General features: G+C 55.1%; 1 protein-coding gene and 1 pseudogene across 1 annotated transcript in view; both read right to left on the bottom strand.

Annotated features, from left to right (window-relative positions):
* The window catches only part of LOC147710315 (solute carrier family 53 member 1-like), a 255,214-nt gene that overhangs the window by 215,417 nt on the left and 18,005 nt on the right, over positions 1 to 21,792 (bottom strand). The gene's annotated exons all lie outside the window — the stretch shown is intronic.
* Positions 9,627 to 10,666, bottom strand: LOC147710316 (28S ribosomal RNA; annotated as a pseudogene).

Here is a 21,792-nt window from a genome sequence, read left to right as displayed (position 1 = left end):
GGGTGTGCTGTGAGGCCCTGTAGTGTGTTGTGACCGCTCGGCACCCACACACAATAATGTGTTTTCTAACATTCTCTCCAGTTTTCTTAGCTAGAAGCTAAATATTCCTCACATAATCATTTGAACAATGTTTAAGGCGATTATTAGTATTAATAGATCGAAGGCGCATTTTGATTCGTTGCACACACATATTGGAGTATTCCTTGCTTCAGAGTTATCAAATGATCTGATTTAACTTTAGCCCCCCTTCTGCCCCCCACCCCCTCATATCCCACCGATGGTTGTCTGTGGGAGTGGCAAGGTTTCACTGCACCAGACACACCACTTCTGCTCTGCTATTTTTAACACAAGAGAGTGCTAATTCTCCAGAGTTAATTCACACAATGCTCTGCGGTGAAACTTCCTTCCCTGCCCAAGGAGAACACTTTTGATGTGTAAATTCCGGAGAAGAAAGAGTCTAAACTGACCTGGATACATGCTAATAGCCGCAGTAAGGCAGGCCCTGGCAGACTGCTACAGCATTCACATTCCGAACAAAAATGTGTTTTTTTTGCTTCAGACTGGAAATTGAAATCAGAGCAGCTGACGCATAGGAGCGCAGAGGATCTAGAGTCGTGCTGTTTGCTAAAAGGCAGATTAATTCTGGGGGTGATGCGATCGCCTTGCCTGGGCTCACACCGCCCGCTGCAAAGGGAACAAAATAAGGGCGGGATGTGCCTTTTAAAGCGTCTGCAATTCAGCTTCAATTTGATTCAGTGAAAAGTAACACAGAGCGATCTGCATCTCGTCCTTTGATTACACGTCAGCGCGAGGCTCGGCCCGGGCTGACACTGACATCACCGCGGCGGGGAGGGAGGGAGGATGCAATGCAATGGAAATCAATTTGATTAGAGGCAGCATCAATTACCGAGCAGACATGATCCGCATCCCGCGGCGGCGAAAGGAACTGAACGATGCCAAATATGTTTTGTCCCGTCCCGAAAAAGAGCAGCGTCTCTGAATGACAAATGACCTCGGATGGGTTTCTGTAGAAACTTGAAATGCGGGCCGCCCCTGATGCATGCCGCCCGTGCCATCCATTGGCAGCCAGACTAGTGCCACCCGGAGCAAAGTTCCCTGAATGTTCGTCTCTGACTTAAGTTTCTGTAGGGTTTGAGGCACACCCTGGACTGGAGCGCGCGCATGCATCATTTGTTTGTCTAGTTGTGGTAGTATATAGCTGTCGGATTTACATTTCCTGACAGCCCCACACTGCATTTTTAGAATCCCCAATAACCAACAGTGTCACAAAGGAAGACTGCTGCTAAGTGGTCACTTTTTTTCATGGTGAACAAACTAAGGGGTGTATTCACAAGACCCTGTGAAAACTACAGCAAGAGTAGCGTAACGCAGCTTTCAACATCGCAGCCTATCGCGGGAAAAAAAACCATTGGCAACGTGAAATTCACAACGCGGCGGTAGCATGCGATAGTCTGCCGAAACCACAGACAATGTCAGAGATACATCCACCTCAATGGAGTCCAAAACACAAACCAGAACACCAAAAAACCTGCGATGGGCCAACGTGCGATGAGGAAATCAGCCATAAGCAGCGCCAGGCCTGCAACACACACCTAGCAGGCGGGAAAAATCGCCATAAAAGTAGAAAAATAACACAAACGCAAACTGACCAACACCCAAGCACCATGGATGCAGCCGGGGCAGGCGCAGAGGATGAGCGCAACCCCACAAGCACCCCGGACGACCAGCCTGGGAGCTCGGGAACAGGGAAGGGCAAGGACAAGAAGAAGAGGAAGACGAAGTACAGTCCGCAGGCGAACAGGTTCATAGTCACGGAGGTGATGGAACACCATCAACAACGGTTCGTCACCTCCAATGTGTCATTGGGGACCAAAAATGGAATCTGGCAGGACATCATGGACAAGGTGAATGCTGTCGGGGAGCACAAGAGGACAATGGACCAGGTCAAGAGGCGATGGAATGGCATCAAACGGAGGACCAAGGAGAATCTCTCTGCTAACCAGAAGGCAGTAATGCAGACTGGAGATGGGGGCCCAGCGCCACAGTTCGAGCTGGATGACATGGAGGAGCTGGTGTCAACAGTCATCAGTGTGGAGACTGTGGCCGGAGTCGGGGAATCGGACACTTCTCGACTGGACAAAACACAACCGCAACAGTTTGAGTGACCACCAGGTACTGGGGGGACGGGTGGAGATAGGCACAATGGCACACATGCCCAATCAAGCAGAGCACAGTGCACACCCATGACTCTGGGTCCTCGGCCAGATCTACTGACTGTCACATTGTACAATGCCATGCTGTCAGATTGTCAACATGTACCATGCGGCCACATACATGTGGACACATTGTAATACACCATCTCCCCTTCACATCGCAGGGGCACCATCAACACCTCCTGCAGGGCAGTACCAGCCACTCTTCACTGATGACGATGAGGACAACACCAGCATCGACACCCAAACCATCCAAGACATAATTGACCTCATCCGCCACTCACCTCCAGGATCAGGGCAGCCCAGCTACATCGAGGAGACCCCACCTACTAACCAAAGCACCCAGCAGGAGGCACACACAGCCCAGCACCCCCCCAAGACCCCCAGGAAAAACACATGGCCTTCCAACGCCATGTGCTGGACTTCCAGAGGGAGACCGTAGAGCAGGTGCAGTTGGGCTTCGGCATTATGGCAACCAAACTTGATGCCATCCTTGGGTGTGTAGGCCCGCTCCATGGCCTCCAACGAGCCCTGACTGACATCGCTGGAGTCATGACGCAGAGAGAAGAACACCTGTCCGCTTAGAGTGGCTCCAGCGTTAACAGCCGTGAGCTGGCACACATGGGGAGGCTCATGGAGGACATAGTGCGGATGGAGGCGGAAAGGATGGCAGCCACCTCAACACATCAGCGGAATGTAGCTGGGATCTACCATGCCCTGCAGATCCTCATCATGGCATTGCTGCCACAGGGCGTGGCGATGATGCATGCTGCTGCCCCTACACCATCCACATCTCCGCCCCTGGTGTGTCTCCGCCTCCCAGTGGGGCAGGCCTATCCACTCCGGCACCTGATGTGTCAGTGGCACGCAGTGCGGCAGACAATCCACCTCCGGCCACTGATGTGCCAGTGGCACGCAGAGCCGCAGCCAGTACTGCAACCCCCCCAGGTGGGGTGGAGCACAAAACCAAGGACGAGGACGTGGATGTGCCTGTGATCAGAAGGACTCAGTAGCATTCATTTCCGCCACGTGGCCTTTTTCTGCTTGGTCCCGCACATAGCCTCATGACCTTCCACTGACCCCTGAATCACACAGATGCACTCACCTTGGACTACGACATGGACTGCCACATCCTCTTTGATGACCAATGACACATCGACCAGACTGCAAACTGCACCCCTCCTCTTCCAGAGCACTTGTGATCCCCAGATGGACTCTGCCTGGCCCTCCACGGGCCCATTTTGTGTAGTGTGTTCGGCATTGCCCTATTCCGCTCCTGTTGCAGAACGTCACTGGATGTGCAATAAACATCCTGTGATACACTGCTGTGTCATGTCTTCCATCATTCATGTATGTATGTGTGGATGAATGTAGGGTCAGTGATTACCCTTTTGTCGATGATGCTCATCCTGTGGGATACCAGTCAGAGGGTGCTATATATAAATTTGTGTTACGGGTCCTGTGGACAACACAACAGGGACACATGCATCATCCACTTTCTTGTCCAGACATGTACTGAATCATGCCCAGAGCCCCCGAGTCAATGTTGCAAGCCCTGCGCTGGCAGACTACTCTACTTATGCACTGAAGGGTTGCCTCATTGATACCCATTGCAGGCCTTCTCGCTGGTAGTGTGCAGGTCACTGGTCTAGTTGTCAGCATGTCACAGCCACTCCCTGAGGACAGGTTTGCACGCATACCAAACCCATCCGGCACAGGCATCACTGGCCATGTGACCCCGCAAATATAAGGGGCCGACGATGTCACATATCCCCTGCCAGTGGTGACTGTATGATGGACCCGAGGCCTTGAGGCTGGCACAGGCCTATCACCACGTGGCGCTGACTGGGGTTGAACAGGGTTTGTGACACATGCTGCATTGCGAATGGCACAGGCACCCCACCACGGGATGGTGTGTTTGGGTGCACTGAGTCATTGGCACCTCAAGCTGCTGAGCAGGTGTGCAGCCTGCGGTGATGCCCGTCCCGGCGGTCCGGACTGCTCAGGATTTTTGTGCCTTGCTGGCCGCAGTATAGGCAGAGCCAGCTGGCTGCATGGGCCTACTGCCACGTGGCCTAGCTTCGGGGATCACAGAGTAAGTGGCACCCATTGGTCTGAGCAACTGTGCAGGCTGCGATGTTGCTGGGTGCCCTGGTATATCCTATGCCATGGTGTAATCAAGATCCAGCACCAGACGTGGGACCTGGTGGCCTGCGCAGCAAGACTGCATGCTGTGGAGGGTGCCCTGTCCGCAGGCACCGGGCTTGTGGCTTGTAGCGGCACATGGTGGGACCCGCTGTCTACACGCCAGTGGTGGAAGGTCAGCAGTGAGGCCTGGGTGTGCATGGGCGGGCATGCTCCGATGGGCGCTGGGAGGGACCGGGGTGCCTCTGCCTGGATGTGCATGGGCGGGTGGGCGACATTGTCTTGTGCAAGGGGGTGCACCGTGCCAGTCATGTACCTTGGCTCTGTTTCAGATGACAGCTTTGACTCTGATGTGTGACCTGGTGTACTGCTATACATACCGGCAAGTGCTTGGGGACACAACGGTGGCAGCAGGTGAGCAGTATGACCTGGGTGCCCCTCTCTTCTTCTCTCTCTCTCTCTCACCCTCTCCCTTCTCTCTCTCTCTCCTTCTCTCTCTCTCTGTCCTTTGATGTGCACAGAACACACCTCCTCATCATGCTTTTTGTCTTGCAGGATGTGGCCTACGGATTGTCCCGAGGGAAGCCGCCATGTGTCTTTATGTCATTTCTGTGTTTATTTCAATAAAGTTTCATTGGTTCCTTCAAAAGTGAATGTGTGATGCTCATTTCTGTGGCGACACATGCATGTCACCAGTTGTGATTGTACGACATCAGGCAGATTATTTTGTACATGTTTAAGTGTAGCTGATGTCTTTGGTCGGGGGTGCCAGGGAGGGGTGGACCTGGGTGGGGTCTTTTGGCCCTCTTGGGTGTCTGTGCTGCATGTTCAGTTGCTCCATGGCATCTGTTTGTCTTCAGGTGTGGCTGTGGGCTGGGCTCCCTTTTGTGGTGCAGGTTGTGGTCCGACTTTACACCAGGTCAGAGCATGTGTTAATTTCCAGCTGCTTACGCGCCCTGTTGGACTTGGCCCTTTTTGCTGGGTCATCCCTGAACTTTTTGCCTTCCTCCTGTACCTGTATTTTGTCTGACCTGTTTTTTTTGGTTTTATGACTCTGGGCACTTTACCACTGCTGATTAGTGCTAAAGTGCATATGTTCTCCCTGTAAATTAATGTATGAATTTGTGATTCCATGATTGGCTAGTTTGGTTTACTTGTCAGACCCTAGTACAGTGCACTGCATGTGCATAGGGCTTGTAAAACAAATGCGGCTGGTGGGCTTGCAGCACTGGTTGTGCCACCCACAAAAGCAGCCTTGTAAAATGTCTCTGGTCTGCCATTGCAGAGCCTGTGTGCAGCCTGGTACTGTCATGCTGACTGGGCAAATGCACCCACTTGCCAGTCCCTAAACCATCCCTGTTCTTCATATCAGACACCCCAATAGTAGGCCCAAGGGCAGGGTGCATTGTAAGTATAAGGTACGACATGCCCTGGTGTGCGTGGAATGTCCTAATAGTGAATTACAGCCATTTTTGTTTTTCACTATTGCAAAGCCACCTGTTCTCTATAGGCCAGAATGAGCAGTTAGATTATTACATCTTCTAATCCTAACTGACTCAGAGAACATGGTAGAAATTTGAGTTTAGTACGCCTGAACTCAGAATGATAAAATACATCTTTTAGTGAAGTTGATTTTAACATTCTGTGTTTGAAAATACCACTTTTAGAAAGTAGGTATTTTCTTGTCTAACTATCCAAAGCCTGCCTCTGCTAGGTTGTGTATTCCTTGTCTGGAGTTTGAGTGACAGGGCTGGGGAATTCCAGGAGACAGAGTGAGTCAGCCTAGTGGTGAATAGAGTGATCTGCATCTAGATGGGAGGGAGGAGTTGCACCTGGGACCTGAATAGGACTGGGCCTCCCCCCACAGTGCTGGCTCCACCCCCTGTGGTGCGTCTGATGTCTCTGCCCTGCACTGTGAAAGAAAAGAAGGAATCATGTCAACAAAGTGCTCCAGGGTTGTGCTTTCCCTCCACAATGCTGGCTCCACCTCCTGCGGGGCATCTGATGTTTCTGCCCTGCGCTGTGAAAGGAAAGAAGGAGTCATGTCAACAGAGTGCTCCAGAACTGGTTTGGACTGGGCAAATGCCCCTCTGACCTCAGAGGTCAAAGGATTTTGGGGTATAAATATTGGGACCCTGATCCCAAGAAATTAGATCACTTTTGGACTACAAGAAGAAATCTTTGCCGAGAAGAGGAACCCGAAGAAACTGAGGAGAGACTATCCCTAAGTTGAAGTGCTGCTTGGGGGATTGGCCTGCAGTGGTTGCCCGACTGCCAAAGAAAGGAGAAAAAACTTTGTGTGCTTTATTTTCAACTTGTGAAGGATCTACAAGGGCTTGGAACAGAGCTTGCCTCCTGCTGAAGTCTCATGGACAACAGATTTCAAACCCCAGCTCCCCCAAGTTCCTGCTGCTGTTTTTGGGCCTTTTGAGGGATTGCGTGTCGCATGGAGCTAGAAGCGCAACTCAAGAGGAAGAAGAGTGTCGCCGTCGCAGGCGCTGCCGTGGCAACTCTAAAGGAGGGTGTCACCGCTGTAGCTGACGCATTATACCGCGGCGTCTTGCAACGAAGAGGAAGCTGGCGTCGTATCTTGGATGTCGCTGCTGTAGTTGTCGCACTGCACCGCATCGAGAGAAGCATGTCGCAACGAGGAAGAAGTGTGTCGCCGTCGCTGCTGCTGCCGTCGCATCGTGGATGTTGCCGCTGTAGTTGTCGCACTGTACAGCATCAAGAAAAGCGCCTTGCATCCATGGAGAAGCGTGCCGCCGTCGGAGCTGCTGCTGTCGCATCTTGGATGTCGCCACTGTAGCTGCGCGGAAACATCTTGCAAACGATGGAGAAGAGTGCCGCAGCCGAGGCTGTTGCCGTCGCATCGCTGAACAAGGGTGTCGTCGCTGCAGTCAATGCATCGAACCAAGACTTTTTGCATCATCAGAGAAGCGTGCCGCATCTGGAAGATCTTAACGTCTTTATCTCTTTACACTGGAACTTTGCGGCATTTCCATCGCTGCAACACTTTTGTTGTGGATGCGTCACGCATCATAAGGTCATTGACTTAAAGTGTTGCATCTTAAGAACTGAACTGAACTAAGCTAAAACTACCCTTTTTAAGTATAGTATTGTGGATTTTTGTTGTTTGTGGTCTTGTGTTAAGTCTATATAAAGAATACTTATTTTGAATATACAACTCTGTGGTGTCCATCTGTAGTGTTGTCACTGGGTTACTGTATATGGTCACAAATGGTTTACACTAGGGGTGGGCAGAAAACTCTGCTCTGACAGCATAGTGGATGAAGCCAGCCACACCTGCTCCCCGGCCCAGTCCCTGCTTCTGAAAGCAGCCAGGCCGGGGAGAGCCTCCCCAGGCCCCCAGTGGACCACAGTCCCCAGCGCCCGGACCCTCGGCTGGCTTGCAGGACGGGGGGCTCCCGTACCCCAGGGCCCGCTGGACGCAGCACAAGCCCTAAGCTCGGTCCCAGCTTCCGAACCCTAGCCAGGCCGGGGAGAGCCTCCCCGGGGCCCGGCGGACCCCCGTCACCAGCGCCTGGACCCTCGGCTGGCTTGCAGGACGGGGTCTCATCCACCCCAGGGCCTGCCGGACAGAGCTCAAGCCCCGGGCCCGGTCCCAGCTTCCGAACCTTAGCCAGGCCGGGGAGAGCCTCCCCGGGCCCCGGTGGACCCCCGTCCCCAGCACCCGGACCCTCTGATGGCTTGTAGGACGGGTGGGCTCACGCACCACGGGACCCGCCGGATGGAGCTCAAGCCCAGGGCCCGGTCCCAGCTTCCGAACCCTAACCTGGGTGGGGAGAACCTCCCCGGGCCCCGGTGGACCCCCGTCCCCAGCGCCCAGACCCTCTGATGGCATGCAGGACGGAGGGATCTTATACCCCGGGCCTGCTGGACGTAGCTCAAGCCCCGGGCCGGTCCCAGCTTCTGAACCCTAGCCAGGACGGGGAGAGCCAACCCAGGACCCAGTGGACCCCTGTCCCCAGTGCCCGGACCCTCTGATTGCTCGCAGGAAGGGGGGCTCATGCACCCCGGGGTCCGCTGGACCGAGCTCAAACCCCGGGCCCAGTCCCAGCTTCCGAGCCCTAGCTGGGCCGGGGAGACCCCAGTGCCCGGACCCTCTGATGGCTTGCAGGACGGGGGCTCACGCACCCCAGGGCCTGCTGGACGGAGCTCAAGCCCTGGGCCGGTCCCAGCTTCCGAGCCCATGCCAGGCTGGGGAGAGCCTCCCCTGGCCCCGGTGGACCCCAGTCCCCAGTGCCCGGACCCTCTGATGGCTTGCAGGACAGGGGGCTCACGCACCCCAGGTGCCTGCCGGTCTGAGCTCACGCCCCGGGCTGGTCCCAGCTTCCGAACCCTAGCCAGGCCGGGATGAGCCTCCCTGGGACACAGTGGACCCCCGTCCCCAGCACCTGGACCCTCCGATGGCTTGCAGGACACGGGGGCTCATGCACCCCGGGGCCCGCCAGACGGATCTCAAGCCCCGGGCCCAGTCCCAGCTTCCGAACCCTAGCCAGGCCGAGGAGAGCCTTCCCGGGCCACAGTGGACCCCTGTCCCCAGCACCCAGACACTCAGCCGGAACCAAGGAGGGTTAAGCCCAGGCCACGTCCTCTCCCTGACGGGCTGCCCTGGGAGCCCATTTTCCTCGACTATTAAGAATTTTGGGGAAGGACAAAAATTGGAGTTAGACCAGCTGCCATCTGGTCACCCTGCCCGCAGGGCCATCTGGTCACTGAGCCCGCATGGTCATCTGGTCACCCTGCCCGCAGGGTCATCTGGTCACCCTGCCCGCAGGGCCATCTGGTCATGCAGCCAGGCGACCAGATGGCCCGGGAGGGCCCAGATGGCCTGGGAGGGTTGCGTACCCAGTCGCCCTTGCTGCCCGGCGAGGGTGGTCGGGTGCACTGAGGCTGCCGCTCTGGAGGCTCCTTCCCCTGGGTGGCTGCTGCTCACCTCCCTGCCCGACTTGACCGGGAGCAGTGGGAAGGGGAGGCCTGGCCGGTGGCCCAGGCCATCTGGTCACTAAGCCAATCCGTGAGGGATGGTGGCCCCCGTCCCCGCACCTCAGTGGGGCAGGGACAGGAGGGGGAGGCCCCCATGCCGAAGGGCGCTTGGTGGAGGCGGCCTCCTGCAGACCCACGTTACCCCCTCTGCATCCCTCCCACCAGCCTGGCAGCAGAGGCGCCCACCCTTTGGTGTGGTGGAGGGAGGCCTCCGGGGGCACCCACGCATGGAGAGACAAAAGCTTGGCCCAGAGGATGACTTTCAGTAGATCGCAGCGATTTATCTGCTCTGCTACTTACGAAACCCTGACCCAGAATCAGGTTGTCTACGAATGATTTAGCACCGGGTGCCCCACGAACATGTGGTGCACTAAGGGCAATGGAGGCGGCCCCCTTCCGTCCACACTCAGGTCCCCAAGCGAGCGGCTCTACTCACCGGCCCCCTGAGAGAGGCTGGCTATCCCAGGCCAACCAAGGCTCCATGGCACTGCGGTATCGTTACGGTTTAGGGGGGATTCTGACTTAGAGGCGTTCAGTCATAATCCCACAGATGGTAGCTTCGCCCCATTGGCTCCTCAGCCAAGCACATTCACCAAATGTGTGAACCTGCGGTTCCTCTCGTACTGAGCAGGATTACTATTGCAACAACACATCATCAGTAGGGTAAAACTAACCGGTCTCACGACGGTCTAAACCCAGCTCTCGTTCTCTATTAGTGGGTGAACAATCCAACGCTTGGTGAATTGTGCTTCACAATGATAGGAAGAACTGATATAGAAGGATCAAAAAACTGCGTCGCTATGAACGCTTGGCCGCCACAAGTCAGTTATCCCTTGGTAACTTTTCTGACACCTCCTGCTTGAAACCCAAAAAGTCAGAAGGATCGTGAGGCCCCGCTTTCACGGTCTGTATTCATACTGAAAATTGAGATCAAGCGAGCTTTTGCCCTTCTGCTCCGCGGGAGATTTCTGTCCTCCCTGAGCTCGCCTTAGGATACCTGTGTTATCGTTTGAGAGGTGTACCACCCCAGTCAAACTCCCTACCTGCCACTGTCCCCGGAGAGGGTCGCGCCCAGCGGGCGCAAGGCACTTGGAGCCAGAAGCGAGAGCCCCACGGGGCTCACCCCTTCGCCTCACCGGGTAAGTGAAAAAATGATAAGAGTAGTGCTATTTCACCGGTGGCCCGAGGGCCTCCCACTTATCCTACACCTCTCATGTCTCTTCACAGTGCCAGACTAGAGTCAAGCTCAACAGTACCTTCTTTCCCCGCTGATTTTGCCAAGCCCGTTCCCTTGGCTGTGGTTTTGCTAGATAGTAGGTAGGGACAGTGGGAATCTCGTTCATCCATTCATGCGCGTCACTAATCAGATGACGAGGCATTTGGCTTCCAACAATACAAATTTCTTTCGCTCCGGAGTACAGCCACAAATGCTGTCCTCACTGGAACTGGGATCACGTACAGGCCAGAGATAGTACACCCTGCAGTACTATTCCAACAATTTTAAGATTGTCTATGAACAGTCCTGAGAAATTAAAATATGATTAGCAGGACAGCAATAATCAATGTGTGATAATTATGTGTATGCGATTATTTGAGACCTATTCATCATTCAAGACATTTCAATAAGTATGATGTACACACTATATCTACATTGCTATAAGCACACATATATACAAAACAAAAATGCACATCTACAAATTGCACTTCTAATAAAAAAAGCACATCTAGAGAATTTCACATCTATAAAAATTTACATCTATACTAACTCTTTTGCCAACTATAAACCTATATGTTAAAACATTTTGCTTTATAAGGGTGACTTGTGTGCTGCAAGAAAGTGTACATCTCAGTATAAGCTTGATACTCAATTGTCCATAAATACTTGGCACATTTTAAGAGTGTCCATTAAAGTAGTCAGGCAAACATTTTTCTTGAATGGAAATGCCATTTGTAGACCTAAATCAGCCAGAACAACATCATTACATTGAGGCCAAAAACCACGACATCCAACGATAAAGCCATGAAATTTAACAGTGTTACATTTAGTGAGATCTTTGATTTGCTGTGACAGATCCTGATAGTATTTCACTTTACTCTCAAACGCTAATTCAAGGGAATTCTGCGAATTTTCATAACGAATTGAAACATCAATCACTACAGCTGTACCATTTTTGGTAAACACTATATCTGGTTTTCGTAGTTCTCCTTGATTATTCTTAACATGAGGTTCCCTGTATGCCATCCAACCACACATTTTTGCTCTATCAATGAGCAATTCCAGAATTTTGTTATGTCTTTTTATCCTAATGTCCTTAGTTTTAGGACATGCGCCTGAAATATGAGAAATTGTTTCACAAACATCACTACAATACCTACATGTAGCAAATGCAAGATTTCTTCCCCTAGTGATGGTTTCTCTGGTATATAAAACATTTGCTCTTAGCATCAGCGCAGCTATGTACTGTTTTTTTTTTTCATTTTGTTATGCCTGCTGATCCAGAAGTTTGAGGTTGGATTACTTGCTAAGTATTTTATACCATCACCTTGGACAGGGAGATTTGCCCATTTCTCAAACTCTTCTTTTCTCCAATCATATGTTGCTAACAAATTCAAATCATAGCTCAGAGAGTTACTGTCTAAAATGTTAAGTTTGTGTGTTTTGATGATGTTATCAATTTTTTTATTCATATTTTCTCCTGCATACATGAAGGAATGTGTTAGGTACAGGTCTGGAGCGGCCCTGAGATACAATAAACTATTGACTTTATTGAGACCAATTTGTTTACATAGTTTTGGAATACTGAGGCCTCCAAATGATCTTTTCGAATATAGGAGACCATCACATGTGTATGCAGGAAGGTGTAGAAAGTGTTTGGCATACTTTTTTACTGTTTGATCCAGTACATTTAAAGATTTTGCTTCTGTTCCTGTCATTTCCAATGTGAATGATAGTTTAGGTACCAAGTACTGGCCCGACATTTCTATTTTCTGCGTGGGTTTAAGTGGTAGATTATCAAGTTTTTGAGCCCAATTGACAAGAACCTCATTAATTTTGTTATTGCTTGTATGACCAGTGTGTGGATCAAAGTTCAATCCGAGGTATCTCGCACTTTCTCCTGGATGAATATTTTCAATATTGTCTTTTTCAAATTGCCATGGTGTACAGTTGTTAACCAGGATTTTATCTTTATGGTGACTAATATAAAACTCCATGTGTCTTTTTCACATTAAGTTTTAATCCTGTGGTTTTATTGAACTTTTCAATGATTTTCAGATTTGTACTCATTCCTTCCCAGATACTGCTGAGTACTGCGATGTCATCGGCAAAGGCGAGAGCGGTGATTTGCTCAATAAGACCATCTGATCCAAATGTGAAGCCCTTACCATTTTTCTGAAGATCACAGATCAGAGGATCCATGGCAATGTTAAATAGTAGTGGGGATAAAGAGTCACCTTGTTTGACCCCAGATTTCATAGTTATTTCAAGAGTTGATTTGTTGTTCTTTCCCTTGAAAGATGTTGTTGAGTCAGTGTATAAGTCTTTTATTATGTCTCTGATGTATGATGGAACTCTTTGCCTTGCGAGACTCTGTATAATGTGACCATGGCTGACAGAGTCGAAGGCTTTCGATATATCAATGAACACAACTGCTAATGAGTGACTGTTTTTTGGTGCCCCTTTTATGATATTTTGTAGGAGTGTCAGATTCTCAAGACAACCTCTCACCTTCATGAAGCCTTTTTGTCTCGTATTCAATTCAACAAAAAAAGAAAGTCTTTTAGTTAATATTTTTGTGAATAACTTCATGAATGCAGTACCGATGGTAATTGGACACCAGTTACTGATTTTTTTAAGTTCACTAATCGGTACATTCTTGGGTATCAAAATTGATCGGTTGTTTTTGATAATTTCTGGTACTCTTCTCATCATCAACCAAGACGATAGAATTCTGGGCAGCAGTCTTGGTTGTTTGCTGTGTACTTTATACAAGTCATTCAGACCAATCTTATCAGGCCCCACTGCTTTCTTTAAATTGGAGTTCTCAAAGGCATGAGTTATTTTGAGCAGTGTTATTTCTTTACATAGATTTCTAATGTCATAGTCCTCTGGTATCTGATCAATCACACAAAATTAGGATTTTTTTTGTTTTCTTTCTCAGTTATGTTTTTGTAATATTGAAAGATTTCATCAGCACTGATTTGGCAAGTGGCATCTTCTGCCCCATCAGTGATAATCCTGGCAATTAAGCCTTCCGTTTTTCTTATCTTTTTTTGTTATCTTGTTCACAACTGAGGCATTCTGGTGCTCATCTTGAGCAGGGTTCATAGGCTAAATATTGAGTTCTCTTGCTGGTTCATTTGTTGGTACACTTGCTGGTGTAGGACTTATATCAGTGGTGTTTTCTGCAATAGAAGTCACTACCTCATCCATCAGATCCATAGCAACATCGTGTTGCTTTACGTTTTGGGTGTACTTCTCAATTTCTGTGATTCGTTCTTCCAGTTCATCAAAGTTCTTGATTTTTTGCGCACGTTTGCGGTTGATAAAGCCTTTGCGCTTTTCTGTTGTTATGTTATGTTATGCTATATTTGTCTTATATAGCGCACGGCTACTCAATGAGTGTCCAGGCGCTTTGATGTTACTTTCATTGTAACCTCTGGTTCATCGCAAGAGTCATTTTCCGAAACATTTGATGCTTGCAGTACATCTTTTGCGGATTTTTTGATTTTATCTCTTCTATCTCTTCTTTTTTCTGCAATTTGTTTTCTGTTTTTATTGTCAAAATGTGGAACCATCAGCGCATTAATATTCCTCTTATTTTCATATACTTTTTCCAATTCTGCTAGTAGCAGTATTTCTTCCTGTGACCATAATTTTGATGGTTTGCTGCTTGATAGAGCTGCTAGTCTAGCCTCGTTTTGGGCTCTTGGATGCGCATGCCGAGCATGTTGAGAAACACCAATTTTTGTTCCAAATCTGAGGTCACAGAAGCTGCACAGGAATGGCAGCTCTGCTTTTTGAGGTCTTCCTTTACATTTGGCATAATAGCATGCAATATTGTGGTATTCGGCTTCTTTATCACATTTTGAACAGTACGTTTTAAGATCGAAGCCTTTGTGTTTGTTGGAGACATGTTTTCTCAGTTCTTTAAAAGTTCCCATTATGTCTCCATCTGGGAGGGGCTGAGAGGCAGGTGCATACCCGGGCCCCTGGGGGCCACAGCAGGTGGGACCGCATGCTGCCTTCCCCTGTCTCAGTATCACCGGACCTCACGGAGGTCTGACTGGGCAAACTCAGAGAAAAAGGACCATCAGGAAGGGGCTGAGACTGAGGCAGGTGCATACCTGGGCCCCTGGGGGCCACAGCAGGTGGACCCAGGTGCTACCTTCCCCTGTCTCAGTCAGCATCACCGGACCTCATGGAGGTCTGACTGAGCAAACTCAGAGAAAAAGGAGCATTGGGAAGGGGCTGAGAGGCAGGTGTGTATCCGGGCCCCTGGGGGTCCCGGTGGGCAGGCCCGGGTTGTGGCTATCCCGTTTCAGAATAGCCGGACCTCACGGAGGTCAGACTGAGGAAAAAACCTCGGAGAAAAAGGACCATTGGTAAGGGCTGAGGGGCAGGTGCATATCCGGGCCCCTGGGGGCCCCGGTGGGCAGGCCCAGGTGCTGCCTATCCCGTCTCAGCATCGCCGGACCTCACGGAGGTCTTCCTGAGCAAAATCAGAGAAAAAGGACCATCGGCAAGGGGCTGAGAGGCAGGTGCATACCCAGGCCCAGGTTCTGCCTAACCCTGATTCAGAATCGCCAGACTTCACGGAGGTCTGACTGACCCTCTCCCTAGTAATCCGGAGGAAAATTACCCCCCTTCTTGTAATCCATGCACACGAGGTGACAGAGGGGACCCAAGACACGAAAGCACCCGACCTCCTGGAGCCCTCGCTGGGATCGGGGAGGCAAATGGCACCTCATCGGGACTTCCAGGGAACTCCGCCCACCTGGTCACTCCATAGGAAAGCATTGGGTGCGACCAGATGGCCGACGGGATTGGTGCGACCAGATGGCCGAGGGGATCGGTGCGACCAGATGGCCGAGGGGATCGGTGCAACCAGATGACCGAAGTGAAAGGTGCGACCAGATGGCTGGGCACAAAAGGGAAGCCACCTGGTCACTCTATGCCCCAACGAAAGAGAGCGCGGGTGCCGGGGAATGGGGGACCGGAGGCCCAGGGCCCTAGCTGGGGCGAAGCCATGGAGGCTGCGTGGGGGACCCGACCAGCCCTCCAACAAGGGGCCTGTGGACACCTTGACAAGCAGGGGAGGCCTGCACGGGACCGACAAACCCCTGTCCTGGGCCCTTGGTGGCACAGCAGGCCGGGGGACAGGGCCCAGGGCCAGAGCACCCGACCCGGGGCCCGGCAGGGCCCCTGGACCCAGCCAGGGCTCCCAAGCCCGGGGGCACAGGGGACACCTCCCCAGGCCCTCCCGATCCCGTCCTGGGCACACTGCCACAGGGCAGGAGCGAGGACGGAGCCCGGGGTGGGGAGGCCACCCTCCCTGGGGCCCTCAGGGGCCCTGGATGGAGCTCCTTAACCCAGCCAAGCAAGGGGAGGCTCCCCGGGCACAACGGAACACCGTCCTGGGCCTTTGGCAATGTGGCAGGCTGGGGAACAAGGCACAGGGCCGGAGCACCCAACTCGGGGCCCAGCCGAGAGTCCCAGGCCCAGAGGCGTAGGAGAAGCCTCCCAGGGCCTGCCTGACACCATCCCGGGCACCTTGCCACACGACAGGACCGAGGACTGAGGCTGGGGTGGGGAGGCCACCATCCCTGGGCCCTCAGGGGCCCCGGATGGAGCTCCTGAACCCAGCCATGCAAGGGGAAGCTCTCCGGGCACAACGGAACCCCATCCTGGGCCTTTGACAGTGCAGCAGGCTGGGGGACAGGGCCCAGGGCTGGCCCCTGGACCCAGCGGGGGCTCCCAGAGGCGCAGGAAGAGCCTCCCTGGGCCTGCCGGACACCATCCCGGGACCCCTGCCATGCAGCAGGACCAAGAACGGAGCCCGGGGTGGGGTAGGCCACCCTTCCTGGGGCCCTTAGGGGCCCCAGATGGAGCTCCTGAACGCAGCCAAGGAAGGGGAGGCTCCCCAGGCACAACGGAACCCCATCCTGGGCCTTTGACAATGCGGCATGCCGGGGGACTGGGCCCAGGTCAGGAGCACCCAACCCGGGGCCCGGCCGGGCCCCTGGACCTAGCCGGGGCTCCCAGGCCCAGAGGCGCAGGGGAAGCCTCCCCGGGCCTGCCGGACACCATCCCGGGCACCCTGCCATGCGGCAGGACCAAGGACTGAGCCTGGGGTGGGGAGGCCACCCTCCCTGGGCCCTCAGGGGCCCCGGAAGGAGCTGCTGAACCCAGCCAAGCAATGGGCGGCTCCACGGGCACAACATAACCCCATCCTGGGCCTTTGGCAGTGCAGCAGGCTGGGGGACAGGGCCCAGGGCCGGAGCGCCCAACCCGGGGCCCGGCCGGGCCCCTGGACATAGCCGGGGCTCCCAGGCCCAGAGGGGTAGGGGAAGCCTCCCAGGGCCTGCCGGACACCATCCCAGGCACCCTGCCACGCAACATGACCGAGGACTGAGCCTGGGGTGGGGAGGCCACCCTTCCTGGGCCCACAGGGGCCCCGGATAGAGCTCCTGAACCCAGCCAAGCAAGGGGAGGCTCCCCCGGGACGACGGAACCCCGTCCTGGGCCTTTGGCAGTGCGGAATGCTGAGGGCTGGGGGACAGGGCCCAGGGCTGCAGCACCCAACCCGGGGCCCGGACATGCCCCTGTACACAGCCGGGGCTCCCAGGCCCAGAGGTGCAGGGGAAGCCTTACCGGGCCTGCTGGACACCATCCCGGGCACCCTGCCATGGGCAGGACCGAGAACGGAGCCCGGGGCGGGGGGGCCACCCTCCCTGGGGCCCTCAGAGGCCACGGATGGAGCTCCTGAACGCAGCCAAGCAAGGGGAAGCTCTCCGGGCACAACAGAACCCCGTCCTGGGCCTTTGGCAGTGCGGAAGGCTGGGGGACAGGGCCCAGGGCCGGAGCACCCATCCCGGGGCCTGGCCAGGCCCCTGGACCCAGCCGGGGCTCCCAGGCCTAGAGGCGCAGGGGAAGCCTCCCGGAACCCCATCCTGGGCCTTTTGACAGTGCAGCAGGCCGGGGGACTGGGCCCAGGGCAGGAACACCAAACCCGGGGCCCAGCCGGGCCCCTGGACCTAGCCGGGGCTCCCAGGCCCAGAAGCGCAGATGAAGCCTCCCCGGGGCTGCCGGACACCAGTCCGGGCGCCTGCCAGACACCATCCCGGGTACCCTGCCAAGGGGAGAGACCAAGGATGGAGCTCAGGGTGGGGAGGCCACCCCCCCCCCCCGGGGCCCTCAGGGGCCCTGGATGGAGCTCCTGAACCCAGCCAAGCAAGGGGAGGCTCTCCGGGCACAACGGAACCCCATCTTGGGCCTTTGGCAGTGCAGCAGGCTGGGGGACAGGGCCCAGGGACGCGGGACCCAACCCGGGGCCTGGCCAGGCCCCTGGACACAGTTGGGGCTCCCAGAGGCAGAGGGGAAGCCTCCCCGGGCCTGCCGGACACCATCCCGGGCACCCTGCCATTGGCAGGACCGAGGACGGAGACCGGGGTGGGGAGGCCACCCTCCCTGGGGCCCCGGATGGAGCTCCTGAACCCAGCCAAGCAAGGGGAAGGTCTCCGGGCATAACGGAACCCCATCCTGGGCCTTTGGCAGTGCAGCAGGCTGGGGGACAGGGCCCAGGGCCCCAGCACCCAACCCAGGGCCCTCCGGACCCCGTCCCAGGCACCCTGCCACGCAGCAGGACCAAGGGCAGAGCCCAGGGTAGGGAGGACACCCTCCCCGGGGCCCCTCTACCCAGCCCATCCGGGGGAGTCTCCCCGGGCCCAGCGGACCCCATCCAGGGCAGCCTGCCACGCGGCAGGCCCAGGGCCAGGATGGCATCCTGGCCCGTCCAGCTGCCGGCTGAGAACTGCTAGGCCGAGAGGGGTCCCAGAGTACCTTGTCCCTAGTAATCCGGAGGAAGGCTAACCCTCTTTCTGGGAACCTGTACGCACAGAGTGACGGAGGGGACCCTAGGCGTGAACGTGCCGGACCTCCTGGAGCCCTTTCTGGGATCTGGGAGGCAAATGGCACCTCATCTGGTCGGGCACGTTCATCTGGTTGCCCCATTGGAAAGCATTGCGTGCGACCAGATGGCTGAGGGGAAAGGTGCGACCAGATGGCCGGGACCGAAAGGACTCCCAGTTGCTCCCGCCTGCCTACGCAGGGCATGGCTCGGGGGCTCTGCTTCCCCGGGGCTCGGGGACACCGGAAGGGCCTCAGGCACGGGGAGGTCCACCGGAGCTCTCGGGCCCAGACGCCCGGGGGAGGACTGCCTGGGACCCATGGAGCCCATCCCATGCACTTTGCCCCACCGTTGGCCCGGAGGAGGGAGCCCCGGACGTTCGGTGGAGGACTGTCCGGGAACTATGGAGCCCGTCCCAGGCACTTTGCCATGCCGTTGGCCTAGAGGAGGGAGCCCCGGACGTCCGCCGGAGGACTGCCTGGGACCATTGGAGCCCGTCCCGGGCACTTTGCCATGCCGTTGGGCTGGTGGAGGGAGCCCCGGACACCCGGGGGAGGACTGCCGGGGAACCATGGAGCCTGTCCCGGGCACTTTGCCATGCCATGGCCCGGAGAAGGGAGCCACGGATACATAGGGAGGTGCTGCCCAGGCATAGCCCATCTGGTCCCCGGCAGAGAACTGCCAACCCGCGAGGGGTGTCCGGGCATACTCTGCCCCTAGTAATCTGGAGGAAGGCTAACCCACTTTCTGGGAACCCGCGCGCACAGATTGACGGAGGGGACCCAGGCCGCGGAGGCACCCGACCTCCTGGAGCCCTCCCTGGGGTCAGGGAGGCAAATGACAACTCATCGGGATTTCCAGGGAAGACCAGCCATCTAGTCGCCCCATTGGAAAGCATTGCGTGCAACCAGATGGCCGAGGGGAAAGGTGCGACCAGATGGCCGGGACCGAAAGGACTCCCAGCTGCTCCCGCCTACCTACGCAGGGCAGGGCTCGGGGGCTCTGCTTCCCGGGGGCTTGGGGTCCCCAGCTGGGCCTCGGGCACGGGGAGGACCACCAGAGCTCTCGGGCCCAGACGCCCATGGGAGGACTGCCCGGGACCCATGGAGCTCATCCCGGGGACTTTGCCACGCCGTTGGCCTGGAGGAGGGAGCCCCGGATGCCCTGGGGAGGACTGCCCGAGACCCATGGAGCCCGTCCTGGGCACTTTGCTATGCCATTGGCCTGGAGGAGGGAGCCCCGGATGTCAGGGGGAGGACTGCCCGGGACCCATGGAGCCCATCCTGAGCACTTTGCCATGCGTTGGCCTGGAGGATGAAGCCTGGGGGAGGTCTGCCTGGGAACCATGGAGACCGTCCCGGGCACTTTGCCATGCCGTTGCCCGGAGCCCCCCGGATGGAGGAGAGGTGTTGTCTGAGCATAACCCATCTGGTCACCAGCAGAGAACCGCTAGCACAGGAGGGGTGTCCGGGCATATCCTGCCTCTAGTAATCCGGAGGAAGGCTACCCCTCCTTCTTGTAACATGCACACACAGAGTGACAGAGGGGACCCAGGGCACGGAGGCACCCGACCTCTTGGAGCCCTCGCTGGGATCGGGGAGGCAAATAGCATCTCATCGGGACTTCCAGGGAAGACCGGCCATCTGGTCGCACCATTGGAAAGCATTGCGTGCGACCAAATGGCCGAGGGGAAAGGTGCAAACAGATGACCAGGACCGAAAGAACTCCCGGCTGCCCACCTGAGCCTTCATGGGAGGGCTCCAGCCCCACCTTCCCTTGTAGGGCTCCAGGGCTGCAGGGCTCTGGGGCTGCAGGGCTCAGGGCTGCAGGGCTCTGGGGCTGCAGGGCTCCGGGGTGCGGGGGCTGCAGGGCTCTGGGGCTACAGGGCTCTGGGGCTGCAGGGCTCAGAGGCTGCAGGGCCCTGGGGCTGCAGGGTTCTGGGGCTGCAGGGCTCTGGGGCTGCAAGGCTCAGGGGGACTCCGAACCCCCACGCTGGGCCTCAGGCATGGGGAGGACCGCAAGTGCTCCTGGGGCCCAGCCGGACCATCAGGACGTGCCCTCGTTTTCCACACATTTTTTCCCAAATTCGGCGTAGTGTGTGTAGTGGCGCTACGCAAACTACGCCCAGCCCTACTTTACACACTGCCTCTGAGATAAGCCTGTCTGCTCGTGCCAAGCTACCAAGGGGGTGAGCAAGGGTCCCTATTTGTCACAAGTATCTACCTGTGCCAACTAGAGACCCCCAAATCTAACATTGGTGGTCAGCGATGAGGATTCTGGACTTGCATTTGTGACTCAGGTACAGTGATTGGTGAACACTACTAGTGAGTGCAGACCAAAATGCGACCACATACCTTTGGTTGATTTCTTTTGGGGATTTTCTATTTTTGCCAAGAACTGACAAGTTTAACCACCATGAGTAAAGCAGCATCCATAGCATCTATTGATTTTGATTGGGAGGACAGAGAGATGTAGGATGCATGAAATGGAGCTGGCCAAGCTCAAGTGGAGTGGACAACTGGAGTTAGAGAACAGGAAATTGTCCGTAGATGAAAAGAGAATGCAAATGGAGCATGAGTTGACAATGAGGGAGCTTGATTTAGAGCTTGAGAGGCTTGAGGCCATGAGGGTCTCAGTCCAGCAACAAGAAATTTGTGTAGCTCAGAGATTGAGCTTTGCTGAGTTGAAGGTGGAATCCAGCTCAGATGGTGGCAGCAAAATTGAATGTTCTAGTGCTGAGGGAGTAGTACAGACACCCAGAGATGTGGCGCCTGACTTGGAGAGGGTTAACATACACCAGGATGGTGAGATGAAGGATAGTTTGGTTAACCCCTGTAGGGGGCTTTGCGATCCAGTTGTGGGAGAGCATATCTTAAGTCCCTGTTTTCCAGAGCTATGCCAACACCTGTTGGAAAGTGAGTTCCCTTACCCCAGGGAGCTCACATTGGAGGCAGACCTTTTGGTGGATTCCAGAGGGTCTGGAGAGTCATTGGGGAAATGACCCTGTGGGGAGTGGCTCAGGCATCTTTCAACCCAGAGTGGTGGAAGTGGTTCAGTGTAGCCCAGCTAGGTCCCATTGTAGTGGGAGGGGTGTAGGGGCTCACGTCCTGTCTCAGTGGAGGAGTGAGTGTGGGGCTGCATGTGCCCTGGTGCCCCTAACCCAGTCTCAGAGCCTGGATGGGTCTTTAAGGGAATACCAGGTGGGGAGCCTAGGCTGTCCTGATGGGCTGCCCGTTGAGGGGGATCTCCTAGTGTCTGGTGAACTGGGAGTGTCT

Source organism: Lissotriton vulgaris, chromosome 5 (genome assembly GCF_964263255.1).
Source record: "Lissotriton vulgaris chromosome 5, aLisVul1.2, whole genome shotgun sequence".
NCBI lineage: Eukaryota > Metazoa > Chordata > Amphibia > Caudata > Salamandridae > Lissotriton > Lissotriton vulgaris.
The sequence above is the reverse complement of the archived record's forward strand: the minus strand, read 5'-3'. Positions and strand labels throughout refer to the sequence as shown.